Genomic DNA, 17,455 nt, shown 5'->3' with positions numbered 1-17,455 from the left:
CTTAGAAGCTTCTACTTCGTACAGAGTGGTGCGACCGCAAACGTCATCACGCTGCATTAGTTGCCAGACGATAAATGTAAACGTTTCTGAGAGTAATGCGTCCAATGTGAAGATTTTCAGTTACGTCATTTCGAAAACAAATGTAGAAAACGTTATGTTTTCTGCGGTTTTTACTACGAATAACCACTTCTCGCTTTTTCTCGTGTAATGTGGCTGCCAGAGTTCGGTTCATGCATAATCTTAAGGTCCTAGGTCAACTACAAGGCAGCAAAGGCAGCCAAAAACTGAATTTTCAAAAACTAAAACTTGAATTTCTTTGCCTCTTTCTTGGCGACTGCAACAACTTAGAAGCTTCTACTTCGTACAGAGTGGTGCGACCGCAAACGTCATCACGCTGCATTAGTTGCCAGACGATAAATGTAAACTTTTCTGAGAGTAATGCGTCCAATGTGAAGATTTTCAGTTACGTCATTTCGAAAACAAATGTTGAAAACGTTATGTTTTCTGCGGTTTTTACTACGAATTACCACTTCTCGCTTTTTCTCGTGTAATAAGGCTGCCAGAGTTCGGTTCATGCAAAATCTTAAGGTCCTAGGTCAACTACAAGGCAGCAAAAGCAGCCAAAAACTGAATTTTCAAAAACTAAAACTTGAATTTCTGTGCCTCTTTCTTGGTGACTGCAACAACTTAGAAGCTTCTACTTCGTACAGAGTGGTGCGACCGCAAACGTCATCACGCTGCATTAGTTGCCAGACGATAAATGTAAACGTTTCTGAGAGTAATGCGTCCAATGTGAAGATTTTCAGTTACGTCATTTCGAAAACAAATGTAGAAAACGTTATGTTTTCTGCGGTTTTTACTACGAATTACCACTTCTCGCTTTTTCTCGTGTAATGTGGCTGCCAGAGTTCGGTTCATGCAAAATCTTAAGGTCCTAGGTCAACTACAAGGCAGCAAAGGAAGCCAAAAACTGAATTTTCAAAAACTAAAACTTGAATTTCTGTGCCTCTTTCTTGGTGACTGCAACAACTTAGAAGCTTCTACGTCGTACAGAGTGGTGCGACCGCAAACGTCATCACGCGGCATTAGTTGCCAGACGATAAATGTAAACGTTTCTGAGAGTAATGCGTCCAATGTGAAGATTTTCAGTTACGTCGATACGAAAACAAATGTTGAAAACGTTATGTTTTCTGCGGTTTTTACTACGAATTACCACTTCTCGCTTTTTCTCGTGTAATGTGGCTGCCAGAGTTCGGTTCATGCAAAATCTTAAGGTCCTAGGTCAACTACAAGGCAGCAAAAGCAGCCAAAAACTGAATTTTCAAAAACTAAAACTTGAATTTCTGTGCCTCTTTCTCGGTGACTGCAACAACTTAGAAGCTTCTACTTCGTACAGAGTGGTGCGACCGCAAACGTCATCACGCTGCATTAGTTGCCAGACGATAAATGTAAACGTTTCTGAGAGTAATGCGTCCAATGTGAAGATTTTCAGTTACGTCATTTCGAAAACAAATGTAGAAAACGTTATGTTTTCTGCGGTTTTTACTACGAATAACCACTTCTCGCTTTTTCTCGTGTAATGTGGCTGCCAGAGTTCGGTTCATGCATAATCTTAAGGTCCTAGGTCAACTACAAGGCAGCAAAGGCAGCCAAAAACTGAATTTTCAAAAACTAAAACTTGAATTTCTTTGCCTCTTTCTTGGCGACTGCAACAACTTAGAAGCTTCTACTTCGTACAGAGTGGTGCGACCGCAAACGTCATCACGCTGCATTAGTTGCCAGACGATAAATGTAAACTTTTCTGAGAGTAATGCGTCCAATGTGAAGATTTTCAGTTACGTCATTTCGAAAACAAATGTTGAAAACGTTATGTTTTCTGCGGTTTTTACTACGAATTACCACTTCTCGCTTTTTCTCGTGTAATGTGGCTGCCAGAGTTCGGTTCATGCAAAATCTTAAGGTCCTAGGTCAACTACAAGGCAGCAAAAGCAGCCAAAAACAGAATTTTCAAAAACTAAAACTTGAATTTCTGTGCCTCTTTCTTGGTGACTGCAACAACTTAGAAGCTTCTACTTCGTACAGAGTGGTGCGACCGCAAACGTCATCACGCTGCATTAGTTGCCAGACGATAAATGTAAACGTTTCTGAGAGTAATGCGTCCAATGTGAAGATTTTCAGTTACGTCATTTCGAAAACAAATGTAGAAAACGTTATGTTTTCTGCGGTTTTTACTACGAATTACCACTTCTCGCTTTTTCTCGTGTAATGTGGCTGCCAGAGTTCGGTTCATGCAAAATCTTAAGGTCCTAGGTCAACTACAAGGCAGCAAAGGAAGCCAAAAACTGAATTTTCAAAAACTAAAACTTGAATTTCTTTGCCTCTTTCTTGGTGACTGCAACAACTTAGAAGCTTCTACTTCGTACAGAGTGGTGCGACCGCAAACGTCATCACGCGGCATTAGTTGCCAGACGATAAATGTAAACGTTTCTGAGAGTAATGCGTCCAATGTGAAGATTTTCAGTTACGTCGATACGAAAACAAATGTTGAAAACGTTATGTTTTCTGCGGTTTTTACTACGAATTACCACTTCTCGCTTTTTCTCGTGTAATGTGACTGCCAGAGTTCGGTTCATGCAAAATCGTAAGGTCCTAGGTCAACTACAAGGCAGCAAAAGCAGCCTAAAACTGAATTTTCAAAAACTAAAACTTGAATTTCTGTGCCTCTTTCTTGGTGACTGCAACACCTTAGAAGCTTCTACTTCGTACAGAGTGGTGCGACCGCAAACGTAATCACGTTGCATTAGTTGCCAGACGATAAATGTAAACGTTTCTGAGAGTAATGCGTCCAATGTGAAGATTTTCAGTTACGTCGATACGAAAACAAATGTTGAAAACGTTATGTTTTCTGCGGTTTTTACTACGAATTAACACTTCTCGCTTTTTCTCTTGTAATGTGGCTGCCAGGGTTCGGTTCATGCAAAATCTTAAGGTCCTAGGTCAACTACAAGGCAGCAAAAGCAGCCAAAAACTGAATTTTCAAAAACTAAAACTTGAATTTCTGTGCCTCTTTCTTGGTGACTGCAACAACTTAGAAGCTTCTACTTCGTACAGAGTGGTGCGACCGCAAACGTAATCACGCTGCATTAGTTGCCAGACGATAAATGTAAACGTTTCTGAGAGTAATGCGTCCAATGGGAAGATTTTCAGTTACGTCGATACGAAAACAAATGTTGAAAAAGTTATGTTTTGTGCGGTCTTTACTACGAATTACCACTTCTCGCTTTTTCTCGTGTAATGTGGCTGCCAGAGTTCGGTTCATGCAAAATCTTAAGGTCCTAGGTCAACTACAAGGCAGCAAAAGCAGCCAAAAACTGAATTTTCAAAAACAAAAACTTGAATTTCTGTGCCTCTTTCTTGGTGACTGCAACAACTTAGAAGCTTCTACTTCGTACATAGTGGTGCGACCGCAAACGTAATCACGCTGCATTAGTTGCCAGACGATAAATGTAAACGTTTCTGAGAGTAATGCGTCCAATGTGAAGATTTTCAGTTACGTCGATACGAAAACAAATGTTGAAAACGTTATGTTTTGTGCGGTTTTTACTACGAATTACCACTTCTCGCTTTTTCTTGTGTAATGTGGCTGCCAGAGTTCGGCTCATGCAAAATCTTAAGGTCCTAGGTCAACTACAAGGCAGCAAAAGCAGCCAAAAACTGAATTTTCAAAAACTAAAACTTGAATTTCTGTGCCTCTTTCTTGGTGACTGCAACAACTTAGAAGCTTCTACTTCGTACGGAGTGGTGCGACCGCAAACCTCAGCACGCGGCATTAGTTGCCAGACGATAAATGTAAACGTTTCTGAGAATAATGCGTCCAATGTGAAGATTTTCAGTTACGTCGATACGAAAACAAATGTTGAAAACGTTATGTTTTCTGCGGCTTTTACTACGAATTACCACTTCTCGCTTTTTCTCGTGTAATGTGGCTGCCAGAGTTCGGTTGATGCAAAATCTTAAGGTCCTAGGTCAACTACAAGGCAGCAAAAGCAGCCAAAAACTGAATTTTCAAAAACTAAAACTTGAATTTCTGTGCCTCTTTCTTGGTGACTGCAACAACTTAGATGCTTCTACTTCGTACAGAGTGGTGAGAACGCCAACGTCATCACGCTGCATTAGTTGCCAGACGATAAATGTAAACGTTTCTGAGAGTAATACGTCCAATGTGAAGATTTTCAGTTACGTCGATACGAAAACAAATGTTGAAAACGTTATGTTTTCTGCGGTTTTTACTACGAATTACCACTTCTCGCTTTTTCTCGTGTAATGTGGCTGCCAGAGTTCGGTTCATGCAAAATCTTAAGGTCCTAGGTCAACTACAAGGCAGCAAAAGCAGCCAAATACTGAATTTTCAAAAACTAAAACTTGAATTTCTGTGCCTCTTTTTTGGTGACTGCAACAACTTAGAAGCTTCTACTTCGTACAGAGTGGTGCGACCGCAAACGTCATCACGCTGCATTAGTTGCCAGACGATAAATGTAAACGTTTCTGAGAGTAATGCGTCCAATGTGAAGATTTTCAGTTACGTCATTTCGAAAACAAATGTTGAAAACGTTATGTTTTCTGCGGTTTTTACTACGAATTACCACTTCTCGCTTTTTCTCTTGTAATGTGGCTGCCAGGGTTCGGTTCATGCAAAATCTTAAGGTCCTAGGTCAACTACAAGGCAGCAAAAGCAGCCAAAAACTGAATTTTCAAAAACTAAAACTTGAATTTCTGTGCCTCTTTCTTGGTGACTGCAACAACTTAGAAGCTTCTACTTCGTACAGAGTGGTGCGACCGCAAACGTAATCACGCTGCATTAGTTGCCAGACGATAAATGTAAACGTTTCTGAGAGTAATGCGTCCAATGGGAAGATTTTCAGTTACGTCGATACGAAAACAAATGTTGAAAACGTTATGTTTTGTGCGGTCTTTACTACGAATTACCACTTCTCGCTTTTTCTCGTGTAATGTGGCTGCCAGAGTTCGGTTCATGCAAAATCTTAAGGTCCTAGGTCAACTACAAGGCAGCAAAAGCAGCCAAAAACTGAATTTTCAAAAACAAAAACTTGAATTTCTGTGCCTCTTTCTTGGTGACTGCAACAACTTAGAAGCTTCTACTTCGTACATAGTGGTGCGACCGCAAACGTAATCACGCTGCATTAGTTGCCAGACGATAAATGTAAACGTTTCTGAGAGTAATGCGTCCAATGTGAAGATTTTCAGTTACGTCGATACGAAAACAAATGTTGAAAACGTTATGTTTTGTGCGGTTTTTACTACGAATTACCACTTCTCGCTTTTTCTTGTGTAATGTGGCTGCCAGAGTTCGGCTCATGCAAAATCTTAAGGTCCTAGGTCAACTACAAGGCAGCAAAAGCAGCCAAAAACTGAATTTTCAAAAACTAAAACTTGAATTTCTGTGCCTCTTTCTTGGTGACTGCAACAACTTAGAAGCTTCTACTTCGTACGGAGTGGTGCGACGGCAAACCTCAGCACGCGGCATTAGTTGCCAGACGATAAATGTAAACGTTTCTGAGAATAATGCGTCCAATGTGAAGATTTTCAGTTACGTCGATACGAAAACAAATGTTGAAAACGTTATGTTTTCTGCGGCTTTTACTACGAATTACCACTTCTCGCTTTTTCTCGTGTAATGTGGCTGCCAGAGTTCGGTTGATGCAAAATCTTAAGGTCCTAGGTCAACTACAAGGCAGCAAAAGCAGCCAAAAACTGAATTTTCAAAAACTAAAACTTGAATTTCTGTGCCTCTTTCTTGGTGACTGCAACAACTTAGATGCTTCTACTTCGTACAGAGTGGTGAGAACGCAAACGTCATCACGCTGCATTAGTTGCCAGACGATAAATGTAAACGTTTCTGAGAGTAATACGTCCAATGTGAAGATTTTCAGTTACGTCGATACGAAAACAAATGTTGAAAACGTTATGTTTTCTGCGGTTTTTACTACGAATTACCACTTCTCGCTTTTTCTCGTGTAATGTGGCTGCCAGAGTTCGGTTCATGCAAAATCTTAAGGTCCTAGGTCAACTACAAGGCAGCAAAAGCAGCCAAATACTGAATTTTCAAAAACTAAAACTTGAATTTCTGTGCCTCTTTTTTGGTGACTGCAACAACTTAGAAGCTTCTACTTCGTACAGAGTGGTGCGACCGCAAACGTCATCACGCTGCATTAGTTGCCAGACGATAAATGTAAACGTTTCTGAGAGTAATGCGTCCAATGTGAAGATTTTCAGTTACGTCATTTCGAAAACAAATGTTGAAAACGTTATGTTTTCTGCGGTTTTTACTACGAATTACCACTTCTCGCTTTCTCTCGTGTAATGTGGCTGCCAGAGTTCGGTTCATGCAAAATCTTAAGGTCCTAGGTCAACTACAAGGCAGCAGAGGAAGCCAAAAACTGAATTTTCAAAAACTAAAACTTGAATTTCTTTGCCTCTTTCTTGGTGACTGCAACAACTTAGAAGCTTCTACTTCGTACAGAGTGGTGCGACCGCAAACGTCATCACGCGGCATTAGTTGCCAGACGATGAATGTAAACGTTTCTGAGAGTAATGCGTCCAATGTGAAGATTTTCAGTTACGTCGATACGAAAACAAATGTTGAAAACGTTATGTTTTCTGCGGTTTTTACTACGAATTACCACTTCTCGCTTTTTCTCGTGTAATGTGACTGCCAGAGTTCGGTTCATGCAAAATCGTAAGGTCCTAGGTCAACTACAAGGCAGCAAAAGCAGCCTAAAACTGAATTTTCAAAAACTAAAACTTGAATTTCTGTGCCTCTTTCTTGGTGACTGCAACACCTTAGAAGCTTCTACTTCGTACAGAGTGGTGCGACCGCAAACGTAATCACGTTGCATTAGTTGCCAGACGATAAATGTAAACGTTTCTGAGAGTAATGCGTCCAATGTGAAGATTTTCAGTTACGTCGATACGAAAACAAATGTTGAAAACGTTATGTTTTCTGCGGTTTTTACTACGAATTAACACTTCTCGCTTTTTCTCTTGTAATGTGGCTGCCAGGGTTCGGTTCATGCAAAATCTTAAGGTCCTAGGTCAACTACAAGGCAGCAAAAGCAGCCAAAAACTGAATTTTCAAAAACTAAAACTTGAATTTCTGTGCCTCTTTCTTGGTGACTGCAACAACTTAGAAGCTTCTACTTCGTACAGAGTGGTGCGACCGCAAACGTAATCACGCTGCATTAGTTGCCAGACGATAAATGTAAACGTTTCTGAGAGTAATGCGTCCAATGGGAAGATTTTCAGTTACGTCGATACGAAAACAAATGTTGAAAACGTTATGTTTTGTGCGGTCTTTACTACGAATTACCACTTCTCGCTTTTTCTCGTGTAATGTGGCTGCCAGAGTTCGGTTCATGCAAAATCTTAAGGTCCTAGGTCAACTACAAGGCAGCAAAAGCAGCCAAAAACTGAATTTTCAAAAACAAAAACTTGAATTTCTGTGCCTCTTTCTTGGTGACTGCAACAACTTAGAAGCTTCTACTTCGTACATAGTGGTGCGACCGCAAACGTAATCACGCTGCATTAGTTGCCAGACGATAAATGTAAACGTTTCTGAGAGTAATGCGTCCAATGTGAAGATTTTCAGTTACGTCGATACGAAAACAAATGTTGAAAACGTTATGTTTTGTGCGGTTTTTACTACGAATTACCACTTCTCGCTTTTTCTTGTGTAATGTGGCTGCCAGAGTTCGGCTCATGCAAAATCTTAAGGTCCTAGGTCAACTACAAGGCAGCAAAAGCAGCCAAAAACTGAATTTTCAAAAACTAAAACTTGAATTTCTGTGCCTCTTTCTTGGTGACTGCAACAACTTAGAAGCTTCTACTTCGTACGGAGTGGTGCGACCGCAAACCTCAGCACGCGGCATTAGTTGCCAGACGATAAATGTAAACGTTTCTGAGAATAATGCGTCCAATGTGAAGATTTTCAGTTACGTCGATACGAAAACAAATGTTGAAAACGTTATGTTTTCTGCGGCTTTTACTACGAATTACCACTTCTCGCTTTTTCTCGTGTAATGTGGCTGCCAGAGTTCGGTTGATGCAAAATCTTAAGGTCCTAGGTCAACTACAAGGCAGCAAAAGCAGCCAAAAACTGAATTTTCAAAAACTAAAACTTGAATTTCTGTGCCTCTTTCTTGGTGACTGCAACAACTTAGATGCTTCTACTTCGTACAGAGTGGTGAGAACGCAAACGTCATCACGCTGCATTAGTTGCCAGACGATAAATGTAAACGTTTCTGAGAGTAATACGTCCAATGTGAAGATTTTCAGTTACGTCGATACGAAAACAAATGTTGAAAACGTTATGTTTTCTGCGGTTTTTACTACGAATTACCACTTCTCGCTTTTTCTCGTGTAATGTGGCTGCCAGAGTTCGGTTCATGCAAAATCTTAAGGTCCTAGGTCAACTACAAGGCAGCAAAAGCAGCAAAATACTGAATTTTCAAAAACTAAAACTTGAATTTCTGTGCCTCTTTTTTGGTGACTGCAACAACTTAGAAGCTTCTACTTCGTACAGAGTGGTGCGACCGCAAACGTCATCACGCTGCATTAGTTGCCAGACGATAAATGTAAACGTTTCTGAGAGTAATGCGTCCAATGTGAAGATTTTCAGTTACGTCATTTCGAAAACAAATGTTGAAAACGTTATGTTTTCTGCGGTTTTTACTACGAATTACCACTTCTCGCTTTCTCTCGTGTAATGTGGCTGCCAGAGTTCGGTTCATGCAAAATCTTAAGGTCCTAGGTCAACTACAAGGCAGCAGAGGAAGCCAAAAACTGAATTTTCAAAAACTAAAACTTGAATTTCTTTGCCTCTTTCTTGGTGACTGCAACAACTTAGAAGCTTCTACTTCGTACAGAGTGGTGCGACCGCAAACGTCATCACGCGGCATTAGTTGCCAGACGATAAATGTAAACGTTTCTGAGAGTAATGCGTCCAATGTGAAGATTTTCAGTTACGTCGATACGAAAACAAATGTTGAAAACGTTATGTTTTCTGCGGTTTTTACTACGAATTACCACTTCTCGCTTTTTCTCGTGTAATGTGACTGCCAGAGTTCGGTTCATGCAAAATCGTAAGGTCCTAGGTCAACTACAAGGCAGCAAAAGCAGCCTAAAACTGAATTTTCAAAAACTAAAACTTGAATTTCTGTGCCTCTTTCTTGGTGACTGCAACACCTTAGAAGCTTCTACTTCGTACAGAGTGGTGCGACCGCAAACGTAATCACGTTGCATTAGTTGCCAGACGATAAATGTAAACGTTTCTGAGAGTAATGCGTCCAATGTGAAGATTTTCAGTTACGTCGATACGAAAACAAATGTTGAAAACGTTATGTTTTCTGCGGTTTTTACTACGAATTAACACTTCTCGCTTTTTCTCTTGTAATGTGGCTGCCAGGGTTCGGTTCATGCAAAATCTTAAGGTCCTAGGTCAACTACAAGGCAGCAAAAGCAGCCAAAAACTGAATTTTCAAAAACTAAAACTTGAATTTCTGTGCCTCTTTCTTGGTGACTGCAACAACTTAGAAGCTTCTACTTCGTACAGAGTGGTGCGACCGCAAACGTAATCACGCTGCATTAGTTGCCAGACGATAAATGTAAACGTTTCTGAGAGTAATGCGTCCAATGGGAAGATTTTCAGTTACGTCGATACGAAAACAAATGTTGAAAACGTTATGTTTTGTGCGGTCTTTACTACGAATTACCACTTCTCGCTTTTTCTCGTGTAATGTGGCTGCCAGAGTTCGGTTCATGCAAAATCTTAAGGTCCTAGGTCAACTACAAGGCAGCAAAAGCAGCCAAAAACTGAATTTTCAAAAACAAAAACTTGAATTTCTGTGCCTCTTTCTTGGTGACTGCAACAACTTAGAAGCTTCTACTTCGTACATAGTGGTGCGACCGCAAACGTAATCACGCTGCATTAGTTGCCAGACGATAAATGTAAACGTTTCTGAGAGTAATGCGTCCAATGTGAAGATTTTCAGTTACGTCGATACGAAAACAAATGTTGAAAACGTTATGTTTTGTGCGGTTTTTACTACGAATTACCACTTCTCGCTTTTTCTTGTGTAATGTGGCTGCCAGAGTTCGGCTCATGCAAAATCTTAAGGTCCTAGGTCAACTACAAGGCAGCAAAAGCAGCCCAAAACTGAATTTTCAAAAACTAAAACTTGAATTTCTGTGCCTCTTTCTTGGTGACTGCAACAACTTAGAAGCTTCTACTTCGTACGGAGTGGTGCGACCGCAAACCTCAGCACGCGGCATTAGTTGCCAGACGATAAATGTAAACGTTTCTGAGAATAATGCGTCCAATGTGAAGATTTTCAGTTACGTCGATACGAAAACAAATGTTGAAAACGTTATGTTTTCTGCGGCTTTTACTACGAATTACCACTTCTCGCTTTTTCTCGTGTAATGTGGCTGCCAGAGTTCGGTTGATGCAAAATCTTAAGGTCCTAGGTCAACTACAAGGCAGCAAAAGCAGCCAAAAACTGAATTTTCAAAAACTAAAACTTGAATTTCTGTGCCTCTTTCTTGGTGACTGCAACAACTTAGATGCTTCTACTTCGTACAGAGTGGTGAGAACGCAAACGTCATCACGCTGCATTAGTTGCCAGACGATAAATGTAAACGTTTCTGAGAGTAATACGTCCAATGTGAAGATTTTCAGTTACGTCGATACGAAAACAAATGTTGAAAACGTTATGTTTTCTGCGGTTTTTACTACGAATTACCACTTCTCGCTTTTTCTCGTGTAATGTGGCTGCCAGAGTTCGGTTCATGCAAAATCTTAAGGTCCTAGGTCAACTACAAGGCAGCAAAAGCAGCCAAAAACTGAATTTTCAAAAACTAAAACTTGAATTTCTGTGCCTCTTTTTTGGTGACTGCAACAACTTAGAAGCTTCTACTTCGTACAGAGTGGTGCGACCGCAAACTTCATCACGCTGCATTAGTTGCCAGACGATAAATGTAAACGTTTCTGAGAGTAATGCGTCCAATGTGAAGATTTTCAGTTACGTCATTTCGAAAACAAATGTTGAAAACGTTATGTTTTCTGCGGTTTTTTCTACGAATTACCACTTCTCGCTTTTTCTCGTGTAATGTGGCTGCCAGAGTTCGGTTCATGCAAAATCTTAAGGTCCTAGGTCAACTACAAGGCAGCAGAGGAAGCCAAAAACTGAATTTTCAAAAACTAAAACTTGAATTTCTTTGCCTCTTTCTTGGTGACTGCAACAACTTAGAAGCTTCTACTTCGTACAGAGTGGTGCGACCGCAAACGTCATCACGCGGCATTAGTTGCCAGACGATAAATGTAAACGTTTCTGAGAGTAATGCGTCCAATGTGAAGATTTTCAGTTACGACGATACGAAAACAAATGTTGAAAACGTTATGTTTTCTGCGGTTTTTACTACGAATTACCACTTCTCGCTTTTTCTCGTGTAATGTGACTGCCAGAGTTCGGTTCATGCAAAATCGTAAGGTCCTAGGTCAACTACAAGGCAGCAAAAGCAGCCTAAAACTGAATTTTCAAAAACTAAAACTAGAATTTCTGTGCCTCTTTCTTGGTGACTGCAACACCTTAGAAGCTTCTACTTCGTACAGAGTGGTGCGACCGCAAGCGTAATCACGTTGCATTAGTTGCCAGACGATAAATGTAAACGTTTCTGAGAGTAATGCGTCCAATGTGAAGATTTTCAGTTACGTCGATACGAAAACAAATGTTGAAAACGTTATGTTTTCTGCGGTTTTTACTACGAATTACCACTTCTCGCTTTTTCTCTTGTAATGTGGCTTCCAGGGTTCGGTTCATGCAAAATCTTAAGGTCCTAGGTCAACAACAAGGCAGCAAAAGCGGCAAAAAACTGAATTTTCAAAAATTAAAACTTGAATTTCTGTGCCTCTTTCTTGGTGACTGCAACAACTTAGAAGCTTCTACTTCGTACAGAGTGGTGCGACCGCAAACGTCATCACGCTGCATTAGTTGCCAGACGATAAATGTAAACGTTTCTGAGAGTAATGCGTCCAATGGGAAGATTTTCAGTTACGTCGATACGAAAACAAATGTTGAAAACGTTATGTTTTGTGCGGTTTTTACTACGAATTACCACTTCTCGCTTTTTCTCGTGTAATGTGGCTGCCAGAGTTCGGTTCATGCAAAATCTTAAGGTCCTAGGTCAACTACAAGGCAGCAAAGGAAGCCAAAAACTGAATTTTCAAAAACTAAAACTTGAATTTCTGTGCCTCTTTCTTGGTGACTGCAACAACTTAGAAGCTTCTACGTCGTACAGAGTGGTGCGACCGCAAACGTCATCACGCGGCATTAGTTGCCAGACGATAAATGTAAACGTTTCTGAGAGTAATGCGTCCAATGTGAAGATTTTCAGTTACGTCGATACGAAAACAAATGTTGAAAACGTTATGTTTTCTGCGGTTTTTACTACGAATTACCACTTCTCGCTTTTTCTTGTGTAATGTGGCTGCCAGAGTTCGGTTCATGCAAAATCTTAAGGTCCTAGGTCAACTACAAGGCAGCAAAAGCAGCCAAAAACTGAATTTTCAAAAACTAAAACTTGAATTTCTGTGCCTCTTTCTCGGTGACTGCAACAACTTAGAAGCTTCTACTTCGTACAGAGTGGTGCGACCGCAAACGTCATCACGCTGCATTAGTTGCCAGACGATAAATGTAAACGTTTCTGAGAGTAATGCGTCCAATGTGAAGATTTTCAGTTACGTCATTTCGAAAACAAATGTAGAAAACGTTATGTTTTCTGCGGTTTTTACTACGAATAACCACTTCTCGCTTTTTCTCGTGTAATGTGGCTGCCAGAGTTCGGTTCATGCATAATCTTAAGGTCCTAGGTCAACTACAAGGCAGCAAAGGCAGCCAAAAACTGAATTTTCAAAAACTAAAACTTGAATTTCTTTGCCTCTTTCTTGGCGACTGCAACAACTTAGAAGCTTCTACTTCGTACAGAGTGGTGCGACCGCAAACGTCATCACGCTGCATTAGTTGCCAGACGATAAATGTAAACTTTTCTGAGAGTAATGCGTCCAATGTGAAGATTTTCAGTTACGTCATTTCGAAAACAAATGTTGAAAACGTTATGTTTTCTGCGGTTTTTACTACGAATTACCACTTCTCGCTTTTTCTCGTGTAATAAGGCTGCCAGAGTTCGGTTCATGCAAAATCTTAAGGTCCTAGGTCAACTACAAGGCAGCAAAAGCAGCCAAAAACAGAATTTTCAAAAACTAAAACTTGAATTTCTGTGCCTGTTTCTTGGTGACTGCAACAACTTAGAAGCTTCTACTTCGTACAGAGTGGTGCGACCGCAAACGTAATCACGTTGCATTAGTTGCCAGACGATAAATGTAAACGTTTCTGAGAGTAATGCGTCCAATGTGAAGATTTTCAGTTACGTCGATACGAAAACAAATGTTGAAAACGTTATGTTTTCTGCGGTTTTTACTACGAATTAACACTTCTCGCTTTTTCTCTTGTAATGTGGCTGCCAGGGTTCGGTTCATGCAAAATCTTAAGGTCCTAGGTCAACTACAAGGCAGCAAAAGCAGCCAAAAACTGAATTTTCAAAAACTAAAACTTGAATTTCTGTGCCTCTTTCTTGGTGACTGCAACAACTTAGAAGCTTCTACTTCGTACAGAGTGGTGCGACCGCAAACGTAATCACGCTGCATTAGTTGCCAGACGATAAATGTAAACGTTTCTGAGAGTAATGCGTCCAATGGGAAGATTTTCAGTTACGTCGATACGAAAACAAATGTTGAAAACGTTATGTTTTGTGCGGTCTTTACTACGAATTACCACTTCTCGCTTTTTCTCGTGTAATGTGGCTGCCAGAGTTCGGTTCATGCAAAATCTTAAGGTCCTAGGTCAACTACAAGGCAGCAAAAGCAGCCAAAAACTGAATTTTCAAAAACAAAAACTTGAATTTCTGTGCCTCTTTCTTGGTGACTGCAACAACTTAGAAGCTTCTACTTCGTACATAGTGGTGCGACCGCAAACGTAATCACGCTGCATTAGTTGCCAGACGATAAATGTAAACGTTTCTGAGAGTAATGCGTCCAATGTGAAGATTTTCAGTTACGTCGATACGAAAACAAATGTTGAAAACGTTATGTTTTGTGCGGTTTTTACTACGAATTACCACTTCTCGCTTTTTCTTGTGTAATGTGGCTGCCAGAGTTCGGCTCATGCAAAATCTTAAGGTCCTAGGTCAACTACAAGGCAGCAAAAGCAGCCAAAAACTGAATTTTCAAAAACTAAAACTTGAATTTCTGTGCCTCTTTCTTGGTGACTGCAACAACTTAGAAGCTTCTACTTCGTACGGAGTGGTGCGACCGCAAACCTCAGCACGCGGCATTAGTTGCCAGACGATAAATGTAAACGTTTCTGAGAATAATGCGTCCAATGTGAAGATTTTCAGTTACGTCGATACGAAAACAAATGTTGAAAACGTTATGTTTTCTGCGGCTTTTACTACGAATTACCACTTCTCGCTTTTTCTCGTGTAATGTGGCTGCCAGAGTTCGGTTGATGCAAAATCTTAAGGTCCTAGGTCAACTACAAGGCAGCAAAAGCAGCCAAAAACTGAATTTTCAAAAACTAAAACTTGAATTTCTGTGCCTCTTTCTTGGTGACTGCAACAACTTAGATGCTTCTACTTCGTACAGAGTGGTGAGAACGCAAACGTCATCACGCTGCATTAGTTGCCAGACGATAAATGTAAACGTTTCTGAGAGTAATACGTCCAATGTGAAGATTTTCAGTTACGTCGATACGAAAACAAATGTTGAAAACGTTATGTTTTCTGCGGTTTTTACTACGAATTACCACTTCTCGCTTTTTCTCGTGTAATGTGGCTGCCAGAGTTCGGTTCATGCAAAATCTTAAGGTCCTAGGTCAACTACAAGGCAGCAAAAGCAGCCAAATACTGAATTTTCAAAAACTAAAACTTGAATTTCTGTGCCTCTTTTTTGGTGACTGCAACAACTTAGAAGCTTCTACTTCGTACAGAGTGGTGCGACCGCAAACGTCATCACGCTGCATTAGTTGCCAGACGATAAATGTAAACGTTTCTGAGAGTAATGCGTCCAATGTGAAGATTTTCAGTTACGTCATTTCGAAAACAAATGTTGAAAACGTTATGTTTTGTGCGGTTTTTACTACGAATTACCACTTCTCGCTTTTTCTCGTGTAATGTGGCTGCCAGAGTTCGGTTCATGCAAAATCTTAAGGTCCTAGGTCAACTACAAGGCAGCAGAGGAAGCCAAAAACTGAATTTTCAAAAACTAAAACTTGAATTTCTTTGCCTCTTTCTTGGTGACTGCAACAACTTAGAAGCTTCTACTTCGTACAGAGTGGTGCGACCGCAAACGTCATCACGCGGCATTAGTTGCCAGACGATAAATGTAAACGTTTCTGAGAGTAATGCGTCCAATGTGAAGATTTTCAGTTACGTCGATACGAAAACAAATGTTGAAAACGTTATGTTTTCTGCGGTTTTTACTACGAATTACCACTTCTCGCTTTTTCTCGTGTAATGTGACTGCCAGAGTTCGGTTCATGCAAAATCGTAAGGTCCTAGGTCAACTACAAGGCAGCAAAAGCAGCCTAAAACTGAATTTTCAAAAACTAAAACTTGAATTTCTGTGCCTCTTTCTTGGTGACTGCAACACCTTAGAAGCTTCTACTTCGTACAGAGTGGTGCGACCGCAAACGTAATCACGTTGCATTAGTTGCCAGACGATAAATGTAAATGTTTCTGAGAGTAATGCGTCCAATGTGAAGATTTTCAGTTACGTCGATACGAAAACAAATGTTGAAAACGTTATGTTTTCTGCGGTTTTTACTACGAATTAACACTTCTCGCTTTTTCTCTTGTAATGTGGCTGCCAGGGTTCGGTTCATGCAAAATCTTAAGGTCCTAGGTCAACTACAAGGCAGCAAAAGCAGCCAAAAACTGAATTTTCAAAAACTAAAACTTGAATTTCTGTGCCTCTTTCTTGGTGACTGCAACAACTTAGAAGCTTCTACTTCGTACAGAGTGGTGCGACCGCAAACGTAATCACGCTGCATTGGTTGCCAGACGATAAATGTAAACGTTTCTGAGAGAAATGCGTCCAATGGGAAGATTTTCAGTTACGTCGATACGAAAACAAATGTTGAAAACGTTATGTTTTGTGCGGTCTTTACTACGAATTACCACTTCTCGCTTTTTCTCGTGTAATGTGGCTGCCAGAGTTCGGTTCATGCAAAATCTTAAGGTCCTAGGTCAACTACAAGGCAGCAAAAGCAGCCAAAAACTGAATTTTCAAAAACAAAAACTTGAATTTCTGTGCCTCTTTCTTGGTGACTGCAACAACTTAGAAGCTTCTACTTCGTACATAGTGGTGCGACCGCAAACGTAATCACGCTGCATTAGTTGCCAGACGATAAATGTAAACGTTTCTGAGAGTAATGCGTCCAATGTGAAGATTTTCAGTTACGTCGATACGAAAACAAATGTTGAAAACGTTATGTTTTGTGCGGTTTTTACTACGAATTACCACTTCTCGCTTTTTCTTGTGTAATGTGGCTGCCAGAGTTCGGCTCATGCAAAATCTTAAGGTCCTAGGTCAACTACAAGGCAGCAAAAGCAGCCCAAAACTGAATTTTCAAAAACTAAAACTTGAATTTCTGTGCCTCTTTCTTGGTGACTGCAACAACTTAGAAGCTTCTACTTCGAACGGAGTGGTGCGACCGCAAACCTCAGCACGCGGCATTAGTTGCCAGACGATAAATGTAAACGTTTCTGAGAATAATGCGTCCAATGTGAAGATTTTCAGTTACGTCGATACGAAAACAAATGTTGAAAACGTTATGTTTTCTGCGGCTTTTACTACGAATTACCACTTCTCGCTTTTTCTCGTGTAATGAGGCTGCCAGAGTTCGGTTGATGCAAAATCTTAAGGTCCTAGGTCAACTACAAGGCAGCAAAAGCAGCCAAAAACTGAATTTTCAAAAACTAAAACTTGAATTTCTGTGCCTCTTTCTTGGTGACTGCAACAACTTAGATGCTTCTACTTCGTACAGAGTGGTGAGAACGCAAACGTCATCACGCTGCATTAGTTGCCAGACGATAAATGTAAACGTTTCTGAGAGTAATACGTCCAATGTGAAGATTTTCAGTTACGTCGATACGAAAACAAATGTTGAAAACGTTATGTTTTCTGCGGTTTTTACTACGAATTACCACTTCTCGCTTTTTCTCGTGTAATGTGGCTGCCAGAGTTCGGTTCATGCAAAATCTTAAGGTCCTAGGTCAACTACAAGGCAGCAAAAGCAGCCAAAAACTGAATTTTCAAAAACTAAAA

Source organism: Schistocerca serialis, chromosome 12, assembly GCF_023864345.2.
Source record: "Schistocerca serialis cubense isolate TAMUIC-IGC-003099 chromosome 12, iqSchSeri2.2, whole genome shotgun sequence".
In the NCBI taxonomy this organism is placed as follows: Eukaryota; Metazoa; Arthropoda; class Insecta; order Orthoptera; family Acrididae; genus Schistocerca; species Schistocerca serialis.
The sequence above is the reverse complement of the archived record's forward strand: the minus strand, read 5'-3'. Positions refer to the sequence as shown.